Genomic DNA, 12,732 nt, shown 5'->3' with positions numbered 1-12,732 from the left:
TAAAATCATATATGCTGGATGTTTTTTATATTTAAGAATTATTTAAAATTAAAAGTGAGAGCACCGTTTGACTATATTTTGATTAATTTTGAAATTTTATAATTTTTATATACATATGATATAATTATTTTTTAGGAAAAGTTTTAAATATAATATTTTATAATTCAAGTCTATTTCAACATGCATATATTAAAATATTTAAAGTGTAGTAAATCTTATTTAGTCTTTTTACACTTTCTTTCATATGCATCAATCAATGATATTTAATGTTAAAGATGAGTTCACCAAGTCTATAAAAACATGCTTCTAAGTAACATATTCAATGAAAAAAAATGGAGACTTTAAGAAATTCTTCTGTGAAATTGGCATTTTTGTTGGCATTTTTAATCCTTGTATCAGGTCTAAACTTAATTTATTATTGGAAATTTTTTGATGTATTGTCTTTTATTTTTCACTTCGTATGCCAATAAACTTGTTCATATTTTTTTATACAACATTGTTCTTATTTTCTTGTATCATTTGTGTATGTAGATATGTATATGGAATCGCAGGCCATGAGAGTGAAAGAGGAGTTAGACTCAAACTGTAACCCACCTCTAGATTGTATTAGACAAAGATTTCCCTGTCCACCCCCACTGATCGTATGTGTTGCCCACCATTGTGCATGTAGACACCTTCCACCAACATCAACCAATAAAACTCCTAGTTCAATACCTTCAATTACAAACTGAATAATGGATTAGTTGCTGTATTTGGATGAGAATAATACATAAAATCATAATAAGAAAGGGTGTGACTGCTTCATCTTTTGTATTCAACTCTTAGAAAAATAAGATGAAATTACTTGATTATCATAATTTGAATTATTTCATTTTCCAAGTTATTCAAATTGACTACATGTCAAATTTGTTTTGGAAATTATTGTTATTATTAATCCCAATTTTATGACCACATTTTGGGTTTATATGAAAAATGCAACACTCAATACACCATACAACAACAAAAAATTATAGTGCCTGTTTGTTTCAGTTTTAAAATGGATATTTTCTTTATAATTTTGCAAATATGTAACACCCCATACATATATGTCTAGAATAATATGTAGTGATGCTATAAATGGTATAAGAAACATACATAAGCAGTAAAGACAAGAAATTAAAATCATATACAATTCAAGTTTCCAACTAAGATATATACGATCGGCTTGTCTTCAACAATACACAGCGAAAAGATAACGTCTAACGAGGTCTTCCTGCCATTTACTTGTCCACAGTCTTCAAAGGAATCCATCAAGCAATTCGTCTACTTCTAACCTGTTTCTGAAAAATATTAAGATGATTGGGGTGAGATTACTAAATCTCAGTGAGTTCCCCTATCTTATGGGTTCGCTCAGTTCTACAAGGTGCATACAATCAAACGGATTCACCGAGAATCCAGGTTTTCCTCACGGCTTGGTACAAGTACAAACAAGGATACACCACCATTGGAAGTCCCATAACTATCCAATGAGGCAACAACAACAACAAATAGGCTCACAGCCAACAACAAACAAGTACAGTTCCACGACTTACGACTTGTGACGAACCACGTTGCTTACCCCAGGCAAGTCTTACTAGTGGCATTGCTCATCCCAGATAAGTCTCACTCGTCACATAACACATGTAAGCCAGGAACCATACAACAAACAAGCAAATATGCATACCCGTACCCATGTACGAGGAATCCAGGAGTAAGTTACAGCCCGCTCATTAGGCTACGCAATCCACACCCTCGATGAGTTACACCCGTACATCGCATCAAGAGACTTGCACATGCACACCGCAAGACCAATCGGATTCACTTCCTAAATGGATTCTATCCGAGATGAGTTACAGCCGCGACATTGCCTAAGTGGCGTCCGACCCCATCATTGTCTATACGCCGATGTGTTAACGGCTAGTGCAAATACGCCATCTTGACAATACGAGCCCACCGGGCGAAAGCCTAGTGACCTTGCCTACGTGGTATCACTAGAGGTGAATCGAAGGTAATATTGCCTACATGGCATTACCTCTCCACCATACCAAGCACGCAGATGTGTTAATGGCTAGTGGAGAAACGCCCAATAAGACCTCCACATGCACATCGCAATGATAGCTCAGGTGTGTAGAACATACCGAGAACGCCAATGTGTTAACGGCTAGTGGAGAAACGCCCTGAAAGACCTCCACATGCACATTGCAACGGTATCAAGTGTTCTATGCGATTTACCCCCTAATAGCCTAGGCCCACTCCGATTCAAGCATATGCAAACACAATCAGGCCACACAAGCAAGAGTCTACGAACGTTCAACCGGAACGAACGAGAACAACAATGATCACATCATAACACAATCAACAATTGCATATCTCAAATATACATCCATACAAGTAAGATGGTGATCATATCATAGTCTCATACACTTAAAACAAGTACTGGCATATCATACAAGTCATAAGAGGCCTTCGTTCCCGATACGAAGCGAAACTGCACTCATAGGGGAGATTTATCAATTCTGCATCAGACTAGTTCGCTACAGCGAACTTCTGTTCGCTACAGCGAACACAAACAGAATCAAACTTCCTCAAATCCAGATTAGTTCGCTACAGCGAACTCCCAGCGAAGCCCCGATTCGCTACAGCGAAAGAAAGTTCGCTACAGCGAATAAATCAATTCAACTTCCAGGTTTATTCGCTACACAGTTCGCTACAGCGAACCATTCGCTACAGCGAATGAAAGTTCGCTCCAGCGAACTCTGCAAAATCAGCAAAATGCAGAGACGCATTTGGGGTCCCCAAGCCCCAAATTTCTACATGCAGCCATTGGTGATCGAATAATAAGCTATAGTAGACATGCATACACTCCTTTAGGATAATATTAAACAACCTAATAGTTAGGGTAACATCCTAGTCTAAGTTCAACCCAAGGATAACATCTTATTGACATAAACTCAAGGCTAAATTGTGCTTATTCTAAAACCAAGCAACACCTAATCATGTGCCATAATTTATGTCTGCATCAAAATCATGTTTTCTAAGCAATATCACATAGAGCACTAAAAGACCTTTCCAACGCTTCTGACGGCGCTCCGTTTCGAGTTGTAGAACTCAAGTTATGGTCGTTTTAGTGAAACACAAAAGTGCAGTCTGCAGACATTCGCTGCAGCGAACACAGAGTTCGCTGTAGCGAACCTGACAGTGCAGAATACGAATTTTGGGTTCTAACAGCCATTCTTTGCATCTCAATCCATCCCAAATCAAACCCTAACATACAATGTCAACCCAAGGCTTATACTAATCATCCAAAGCATAAGGAAGCATCATAATAACACATTTATATGAATTGATCAAGCATGCAACAAGTTATCTCAATCTAAACCCTTGACATGTAAGATTCCCAAAATCCTACCCACATCCCTAACTATGGAACTCACCTCATCCCATGAAGGTTCTGAGTTGAAGAGGCTGAGAGGATGGTAATGGTGCTCTGAAGATTCTCCTTTGATCAATACTCTACCACCAAAAGTGCCAAACCCGTATGCATGTTGTTCCTAAAAATCAGCATCAAACCCTCTACTTCAAACGCGTTTTTCTCCATGATAAAGAACATGCAAGAGGCGATCCATATATGCAAATTGTAGAGAAATTCGTAAGCTTTCCAACGGGACCAGAATCAGCTCAATCGGAGTTACGAGTGAAGAGTTATTACCTGTTTGGTGGAGGCTGTCCCATAGGTGCGAAAATGGAAACATGAAGATGAGTTCTTTCTTCCTTTCCTTTGCTTCTAAGTCTCCCATCCTCCAAATTCTGATTATCCAAGTTCCAACCACCCAAACAAGGCTTAAAGTACATGCAACTTGTTTTTAAGGTCCAAATTGCCCTTCAACCAAACCAATATTACTAGTTTGCCATCTTGTCCAATTCCAACTAGTCACTTTTATTCTAATTACTCCACTAACTCCCTTTTCAATCATTCTTAGCTTATAGGTATACATGCTACTCATTTAGTTGGAACGAGAGTAAAGTGTCCTTTAGTCACCGTTTAAACAATTCAATAGATACTATCCGGTGTCGGAGAACCGGGGTATTACAAAATAGATTTTTCAAAATCGTTTTTTTAAAATATTACAAGTTTTTTTATATTCATTTTTTCTAAAATGATTTTGACATCTTATAACATAAACATACATTATTCAAGACCAAAACTTAGTCAAAATCGTAATTTATTAAAAAATTGTATTTTAAAAATGATTTTTATGAAAATCTATTTGAAATAACTTCAAAATTAAGTAATTTTTTGAAATTTCGATATCCTAATTTTTTTCCCATAAATAGATGAGATATCCAAAATCACATTATAAAAATAACTATTCAAACAAAACTTTCATTTGAAACGTTTATAAAAAGTTTCTTTGTAAAAAAAAAGTTTCATAAAATTATGAATTTGTTTGTTTCAGCTTTAAAAAAATAGATTTTTTTTATGTTTTTGAAAATAGATTTTCCAAAATTGTTTTTCAAAATATTAAAAAAAAATTATACTCGTTTTTTTTTTAAAATGAAACACTAATTTTGACATCCAATAACATAATCACACATTATTGAAGATCAAAACTTAGTCAAAATTACAATTTTTAAAAAAAGTTGTATTTTAAAAATAATTTTTATAAAATTCTATTTGAAATATCTTCAAAATTAAGTGATTTTTTAAAATTTTGATATCCAAATTTTTTTCATAACTAGATGAAATACCTAAAACCACATATTAAGAATAATTATTTAAACAAAATTTTCATTTGAAACTTTTATGAAAAGTTTCTTTGCAAAAAAAAATTTCACAAAGTTACATAACACTATAAAAATTATTTTAAAAAAAAAAACCAAAACAAATAAGTCCTATGTAACACTATAAAAATTATTTTTAAAAAAACCCAAAACAAATGGACCATAAATGTTCAAAATTTATTATTAAAAAGTACTTATTTAAAGTTCGTCAAACGGCCACCATAGTAAATTAAAGTTGAATTTTAAGGGAAACTAAAACGAAGCATGGAAAATTTTAAATGAAGGTAAAATCCAAAATATTTGATGTTACATCATCAAAAATGAATAAATCAAATAACTAGATAAACAAATTTTGAAATAACTAAGTCAGAGTGTAGAATCATTATACGATGATATGATATCTCAGCTTCGTTAGCATTCCACGACTATCACCTATCATTTCCGGTGCTTTACTAATTATTTTTATACAATAAGGATAAATAAACTTTAGACCAAAATCCATGGGAACAAACCATTAACAATATTGTCCTCATTAAAAATCTTATCAGAAAGTCCAAAGAAAGTAAAACTTACTCTCTCCGTCTTACCATAGGTATTTTCTTTCCAATTTTTATATGTTTTAAATTATTTTTCCTTTTAGAATATCAATGTGATATTTATTATTGATTTCCACTAACTTACTCTTATTTATTGTATTTTAATTCATATAACAACTCCACTATCAATTATAAATAAGGTTATTTTAGTAAATGATATTCGTTTTATCATTAAAATCAACAAAATTAATATTTTTTTAAATGTGTGAAAATTACAAAGATGACATCGATTGTGAGCGAAGGGAATAGTAAAAAAGAAAAAGGTGCAAATCTAAATTGTTAAATAGAAAGTTAGTCACAATATCCACCGGGTAAAGAATACTAAAAAAAATGTATTAACAAAAGAAAATCATGTCTTTTGGATTCGACCAAAGCCAAATCCACATTGGATTGAATTGCCTAACTAATAAGCAAAAAATTTCTTAATCCTATTAGAGTAAAAATGTTTCTTATTTATTATTAAAGTGCAATCGGGGGCTTATAAAGCCGTACAAATAAAAAGAAATTAACCTAACTCACCCCACTAACATACACATGTGAGTCATGGGAAGACCAATTCAATCCTATCAGTACTCCTAGTTAGTAGGAATTATTAACAAAAATAAATACTACTAAAATATGACACCTAAGCTAAGCACTTTCAACATTCCCTCCCTTAAACTAATAGCACTAATTGATATCAATTTACATCAGGCATAAAACACATTCCCAGTAGTCCTAGCAGCTCTCAATTTTAATGGCCTTGTCATGATATCTGCTATTTGATGCTGAGAATTGCAATGAACTAGCTCTAATGTTCCATATTTTATAAGATCACGAAGGAAGTGGAAAACGTCAATATGTTTACTTCGACCGTGCAACACCGGGCTCTTTGAAAGCTTTATTGTTGAGTTGTTATCACAGTACACAATGGTGCTTCCATGTTGAGCATGACCAAGTTTCTCAAGAATTCTTCGCATCCAACCACCTTTACAAGCACAAGAGGTTGCTGCAATAAATTATGCTTCAGTGGTAGATAAAGTCACCACTGGTTGTTTTTTAGAAGACCATGAGACAACACCTAAACTAAGCAAGAAAACATATCCAGAAGTACTCTTTCAATCATCCAAATCACCTGCATAATCACTATCTGTGTAGGCCTCAAGCTTTTCAATTCCATACCTCTTATACATAATTCCCAAATTTATTGTACCATTGATATATCTGAGAATTCTTTTTATAGCCTGCATATGTAACTCAGTAGGACAGTTCATGAACCTGCTTATTAGGCTTAACACATACATTAGATCAGGTCTTATGGCTGCTAAATACATTAGAAAACCAACAATCTGCTTATATTTTGTAGCATCCACCTTCACACAATTTTCATCTTTAGTTAGCTTGCATCCAGGAGCAATATGGTTTCTTGACAAATTACTCTTCTCCATGCCAAACCTTTCTAACAATTCCAGAACATATTTTCTTTGACAAATAAAAATTCCTTCCTCATTTGGAATTACTTCAACTCCGAGAAAATAATGCATTTTACCAAGGTCTGGCATGTAACGCCCGTAAATGTGTTTTTCTGATTAATTGTGATGTTTGCTATATTTCCTAAATTTTACCGTTTTTGAGTCGAGTCAGTTGGTAAATATTAATTATGCTAATATTTTAATTATTACTTTCCATTTGTGTAATTATTATGTTTTGGGTGTTAATTGGTTAGAATTAATGTTTAGTAACATTTGGGCCAAATTTGGAATTAATGAGAGTTAAGTGGGTGAAAATGATAAGTAGAGAAATAGAAAGAGTTATAGAGAGAAAAAGAAAGAAAACTTGTGAAGAGAAGAGAAAGAAGAGAAAAACAAAGAGAAGAAGAGAATTGTAGAAATCCAAACCAAGCTAGAATCAAGATTAACCAAGGTAAGGGGGTGAATCTAGTTTATCTTGATTGTATGATCCTTATAGTTTGTTCTTGTTCTTGTACATTTTCTATGCTTTGGCCAAAAATGTTAGGTTATGAGTTTTGTGAGTTTTGAAGTTATGAATATGATTTTGTGGTGTGTATGTGTTGTATGATGATAGATATCTTCATTGATCATGGTTGCTTTACATTTCTCCATGTTTTATTATTGATGAAGGAATTATTAGGTTATTTACATTTAGTGAATGAACTATGAATCATTGGTTGTTAGCATGAATATATGGCATGTATGGATTGTGTAGGAGGTGTAGGGAAGTTTACACGAGGTTTTGAGATGGTTGATTTGGGTTTAGCAGGTCTGTTGCAGAACTGGTTTTTCTGAGTTTTCGCAGGTTCGCTAAGTGGCCCTGGGTCCGCTAAGCGAAAGAAGATATTTATGGAAATTTCGCAGAAACCGCTAGTGCGCCGCTAAGCGGAGCTTCTTGCATTTTTTTTCATTTTGCTACTGGAATGTTCGCTAAGCGGCCAGTGCTGAAACTTGTTTTTCCAAACTTCGTTTTGCTCTATCTTTTGAACCGGAGGTCGTTTCTACGTGCCGTTCGAAGCGTTATGAAGCTTATTGAGCATGCTTTATGATAAAGAGGAGTGTATTGGTGGTTGAATGATTTTTCATAAATGTATTTTGTAATACCCGATATTATATTTATTCAATCTTTATATTTGCTAATATGATTAGTATGAAATAAGGTGGATAAATATGGTATATATATTTCTACTAATTGGTTTATGGGACTAGCTTAACCTATTAGTAGCAATAAGAGGGGCATATTAGTAATTTCACCCTTAAATAGAAATGGGGCATGTTTGGTTGCTCATCTTCTTTCTTTCTAAAAAACCAGAATTTTTGGTTAGAGAAGAAAAGGGAGAGAAGCGTGGAAAGAGAGGAAGAGGAGGAGGAGTCCCATCTTGGTCCAAGCTTCAACTCTGCATGTACCAGAATTCTGTCCCATACTTGTTCCCATCATCATCTCCATCTTGTATCAGCTCTGTCATCATCATCTTCTTCACTCCTAAGGTGAGTTCATAGTTAGTAACCTTGGGGTTTGCATGTGAGGGTTCAAATGGGGATTTAGGGGATGTGAATAATATATGAATTAATACTGCTAATCATGATTAATCTGAAGTAATCCTTGCCTGCTATTGTCTCTGATTGTGTTTGTATACTCTGATTTCGTTAGAACTGAGTTGGAAATGTAGGGATTCATCTTAAAGCTTGGGACTGATATAGAACCCCTTAAATACGTAGAAAAATGGTTCTGGTTCAGTGTAACCGGTTACGGGTTTTGGTGTAACCGGTTACGCTGTTAAAAAACTGAGAATCTGGGCATTTTGCGTGACCGTAACCGGTTACGGTTCCTGGTGTAACCGGTTACACTGGGCGCAAAAGGAAAAAATTCAGCAGAAGGAAAAATTCACATCTTCTGTTTCGTACGTCCGTTCGACGCGTACTATATACCGTTAGAAAGCTATTTAAGTATACTATCTAGGAAAATTAGCCTCGGTGCTTGAATATTATTTTTCGGTATATCTGACACACCCTTGGTTAAGTGCGACACTGATAACATGTGGTTTATGTATGTTAGACTGAATGCACTTCATTATTTACAACTGCTGAGTTATATCATTATATGCTATGCATGAAAATATGATGACACCATCGTCTTGGTTAAACGATGTGATTGATTGCTTTGTCTGTGACCTTGAATTTATGTCATATTTTCGTATGCTTGAATCGAAACGGGCCGGGGGCTAGGTTGCGTTACATCCCGGGCTTTGTGACCAATGGGACAGCCCCGATCGCGTGATCTTGGGCTCACACCTGAGCTACCGTTGCTGTGTGCTCGTGAGGGTCTTGAGGCATTTCCCACTTGGCATTAACACACTTGCGTGCTCGGTATGGTGGCGTTATGCGGCCAAGTAGGCCTACGCATGACAGGTAAACCATCTCTAGTGGTGCCATGTAGGCTACATCACTAGGCTTCCGCCCGATGGACCCATGTGTCAATACGGCGTATTGTACTCAGTGTTAACACATGTGCGTGAAGATGGTTAATGGGACAATGACGCCAATTAGGCTAAGGTCATCTCGCGGCTGTTTAGGCTTGTGCGAACCCGTCTAATCATCTTGCGGTGTGCTTGTACAAGTCTCTTGACAATAGGCATGGGCGTGATTCATCGAGGGTGTGTTTTTATAACCTAGTCGAGGCATTAACGCGTTTCTGGATTCCCCGTATATGGATGCGGGTTTTGCATACTTGGTTTCTTATATAATTGTACATTTGCATTATTCATCCAATGGCGGATGAATTGATTATTTGCTCCGTATTTGTACCGGAAGTAAGAATAACCCCGAATCAATGGTGGATTCGTTCATTTATAATATGTTCCCTTTAGATCCGAGTGGACTAGTAGGATAGGCGGACTCACTGAGATTTAGCAATCTCATCCCATTCCAATTATATTTTTTTCCAGGTGGTTCGAGACAAGATCGCGGTAAGGGAAAGATGGATTAGATCTCTTGGCGATGCTTGGATGTTTCTTTTAGTTCTTATCGTGCTTGCTAGTTTATGTATTTTGGACATGTACTATTATGATGTACTTGTATTTTGGCCATGATACATTCGGCTTTTGTATTCGTACACTTCTACCTTCCGCTGCAAAACATTATGTATTTGTTGTCTTATGAACCATTTATAATACTTTATGCATATTATTCTAGACAAATATGTGTGGGGTGTTACAGTTGGTATCAGAGCAGGTCGATCCTCGACTTTGCTAGGACGCATCATAATGCAGTACAATTCTGCCTCATATGTGTATAATCAGTATGATTCCTAATGTCTTATTTATGGTATTGAGCCTGATCAACTTGATTCCATGCGTAGGACAGACAGGGAGATGGCTGAGCAACGCAGAGGTCCCGGAAGGCCCAGAACTAGGAATGTGGAGCCCGAGCAACCGGCCGGAGGTGCAGGCGTGCCTTGGCAACAGATGATGCAGCAGATGATGCAGCAGAACCAGATGATGGCTCAAATGATGCAAGGCATGCAGGGACAACAACCTCCTACTCAAGCTCCCGTTCCTCAAGCTGCAGCTGGACCTGATTTTCGTGCCTTCTTCAGGATGGATCCCCCAGAGTTTGTTGGCGGACTTGATTCACTCTTGGCTCATGATTGGTTAGCTGGTATGGAGAGGGTGTTTCAAGCTATTCAGTGTACTGAATAAGAGAAGGTGATCTTTGCTACTCAGAAGATGAAGGGACCAGCTCTTAGGTGGTGGAACACTGCATCCACTTGTTTCACCACTCAAGAGATTCCTAAGGATTGGCAACACTTCAAAGTGGCATTCTTGGAGAAGTATTTCCCTAATAGTGTGAGGACTCAGAAGGAAAGAGAATTCCAGAACTTCAAGCAGGGTGACATGTCTGTTTCAGAATATGCGGAGAAGTTCGAGGACTTGGCAGACTACACCAGACAGGCTGTTTATGCTCCAGATGAACTATGGAAGATTGATCAATTCATGATGGGTTTGAGGGCCGACATTGCTCATAGTGTTTCCCAAAGAGAGTTCACCACTTATGCTGAATGTTTGAGGCAATGCTATGTTGCCGAAAACAGCTTGAAGAGGGTTCAAGAAGAGAGGAACCAGAACAAGGCTAATTTTAGGGAGCAAGGGAGATCTACTCAACACTTGAGGCCCCGTAACCCTCCATCAAAGAAGAAGCAGGTTTATGGTGACCAATCAGCTCAACCGCCTTATTGTCGCAAGTGTAATAGGAAGCACACTAGGGAGTGCCCCAACTCTTCAGTGACTTGTTACGAGTGTGGCGAGCCAGGTCACATATCCAGATTCAGCCCCAAGAGGAGAGCTTCTGGGAAGACTACCGGTCGAGTTTACACTTTGGATTCGAGGAAGGCTAAGGGAAACCATAATCTCATTGCGGGTACGTGTTATGTTAACAATCAACCTTTATGTGTTTTAGTTGATTGTGGAGCCACTCATTCTTTTATCTCCACCGAGTGCGTCTACCGACTTGGTTTGGAGGTTATTCCGTTACCTGAACCCATGATTATTTCTTCGGCAACGGATGATACTGTGGAAGCTCGACTGATTTGTAAAGATTGCTCGGTGTCTTTTAATGGTCGCGATTACCCAATTGATTTAATTTGTTTACCCCTCAAGAAGCTTGATGTGATTCTAGGGATGGATTGGTTTTCTCTTAACTCGGTGTACATTGGTTGCAAGGAGAAGGCCATATTCATTCCTGCTGAAGAGACTCCTTCCAATGATGCAATTACTAAATTGATAGAAGGTACAATCAGCACGGTTAATTATCTCTTTTCTCAAGAAAGATCCTTTCTTTTGGTTCTTTCCAAAGAACCTTCTGTGAGAGTTGAATTGTCGGAGATTCCGGTGGTATGTGAATTTCCTGATGTGTTTCCTGAGGATATCACTTCTCTTCCTCCAGAAAGGGAAGCGGAATTCTCAATCGATCTTGTTCCTGGAACAGCCCCAGTTTCCATCACTCCATATAGGATGTCTCCTATTGAACTCAGAGAACTGAAGCGCCAATTGGAAGAGCTTCTTGCTAAGCATTTTATCCAACCCAGTGTTTCTCCATGGGGAGCTCTTGTTCTTTTGGTAAAGAAGAAGGACGAAAGTATGCGCCTGTGCATTGATTACCGTCAGCTGAACAAAGTTACCATAAAGAACAAATATCCTCTACCACGGATTGATGACCTCCTAAATCAGTTGAAAGGAGCCAGTGTGTTCTCGAAGATTGATCTTAGGTCAGGATACCATCAGATCCGAGTGAAGAGTTCAGATGTACCTAAGACTGCATTTAGGACTCGATATGGTCACTACGAGTTTTTAGTTATGCCTTTTGGTGTAACTAATGCTCCAGCAGTTTTCATGGATTACATGAATCAGATCTTTCAACCATATCTGGACCAGTTTGTAGTGATCTTCATTGATGATATTCTTGTGTATTCTCGTACTCCTGAAGATCATGAAGAACACTTGCGGATTATGTTATCTACTCTTCGAGAGAAACAGTTGTATGCCAAATTCAGTAAGTGTGAGTTTTGGCTATCCGAAGTAAGTTTTCTTGGTCACGTCATCTCAGGAGGAGGCGTAGCAGTGGATCCTTCTAAAGTAGAAGCAGTGGTGAATTGGGATAGGCCAAAGAGTGTGACTAAAGTCAGAAGCTTCTTAGGTTTGGCAGGTTATTACCGGAGATTTATCATGGGGTTTGCTAAGTTAGCCTTACCATTGACAAAGCTTACGCGAAAGGAGGTTGCTTTTGAATGGGATTCCGAGTGTGAACAAAGTTTCCAGAAACTTAAGAAGAAGTTGACTACTGCACCCGTG

General features: G+C 37.1%; 1 long non-coding RNA gene across 1 annotated transcript; it reads left to right on the top strand.

The window, feature by feature from the left end:
- Window positions 1-268: 268 nt before the first annotated feature.
- On the top strand, window positions 269-857 carry LOC131656889 (uncharacterized). The gene is made up of 2 exons (XR_009300360.1): window positions 269-399; window positions 532-857. It is a non-coding gene; the product is annotated as an uncharacterized LOC131656889 (long non-coding RNA).
- The last annotated feature ends 11,875 nt before the right edge of the window (window positions 858-12,732 follow it).

This window comes from Vicia villosa, linkage group LG3, assembly GCF_029867415.1.
Source record: "Vicia villosa cultivar HV-30 ecotype Madison, WI linkage group LG3, Vvil1.0, whole genome shotgun sequence".
NCBI classification, from domain to species: domain Eukaryota; kingdom Viridiplantae; phylum Streptophyta; class Magnoliopsida; order Fabales; family Fabaceae; genus Vicia; species Vicia villosa.
Note: the sequence above shows the minus strand (reverse complement) of the source record. Positions and strands in the feature narration are given on the sequence as shown.